The sequence below is a fragment of the Haliaeetus leucocephalus genome, unplaced genomic scaffold, assembly GCF_000737465.1.
Source record: "Haliaeetus leucocephalus isolate CR32 unplaced genomic scaffold, Haliaeetus_leucocephalus-4.0 Scaffold313, whole genome shotgun sequence".
Lineage (NCBI taxonomy): Eukaryota > Metazoa > Chordata > Aves > Accipitriformes > Accipitridae > Haliaeetus > Haliaeetus leucocephalus.
The window spans coordinates 32,413-33,219 of record NW_010972749.1 but is presented as its reverse complement, the minus strand read 5'-3'; the positions used below and the strand labels follow the sequence as shown (position 1 = coordinate 33,219).

The window sequence follows — 807 nt, the reverse complement described above, 5'->3', positions numbered from 1 at the left end:
GGGACCCAGGTGTCCGGGAGGGGACCCTGCTTACCCTCGGTGTCACTCTCTGTCACTGCCACATCCGTGGCCCCGGAGCTCCTGGGTCCGCCATCGGTATCAGCAGCGTCACTCAAATTTGGGGTCAGACGGGGGGATTTGGGTGCAGAAACTTCTGGTGGCACAGCTGGATCCTTGCCCCTCACCGGGGTCTCCGCATCACGTCGCTCGGCCTCAACACCTGGATTTGGGGCCTCCACAGCTGGATTTGGGGCTAAATCGTGATGTTTTGGGAGCATCCCTGCCACACTCTCAGATTTGGGGGGGGAACCCTGCCTTTTGTGGGACAATTTCCGGCGTTTTCGGGCCGTCTCCTTCACATCGGTGTCGCGGCCTGTGGTGGGGCCCGCAACATCTGGATGGGGGTGATTTTGGAACCTGATTCGGCTCCGGAGGCCCCAAACATCTGGAGTGGGGGGCAACATCTCCACGTCGGTGTCGCTGCTCTCCCGCGGGCTGGCAGGAGGGGAAACATCTGGATTTGGGGACGTCACGGCCACATCTGAGTCACCAGATGCCCCTTGACACCCTTGCACTGTCCCAACATCTGGAATGACACCATTGTCCTCAACATCTGTGTCACTGCCCACATCCAGGAGGGGGCACTTGGCTTTGAGGGCACCAGCATCGGGATTTGGGAAGGACACCTTCACATCTGGATCGGCGTTGGTCCGTGGCTGCCCCTCGGGGTCAACATCTGGAGCAGCGGCCATCTTAGCAACTGTATCCGTGACCTCAGGGGTTGTCCCACGTGTTTTTGGAGCTCCA

At 60.1% G+C, this 807-nt stretch overlaps 1 protein-coding gene across 1 annotated transcript in view; it reads right to left on the bottom strand.

The window, feature by feature from the left end:
- MDC1 (mediator of DNA-damage checkpoint 1) overlaps window positions 1-807 on the bottom strand; it is a 9,030-nt gene that overhangs the window by 6,661 nt on the left and 1,562 nt on the right. The gene's annotated exons all lie outside the window — the stretch shown is intronic.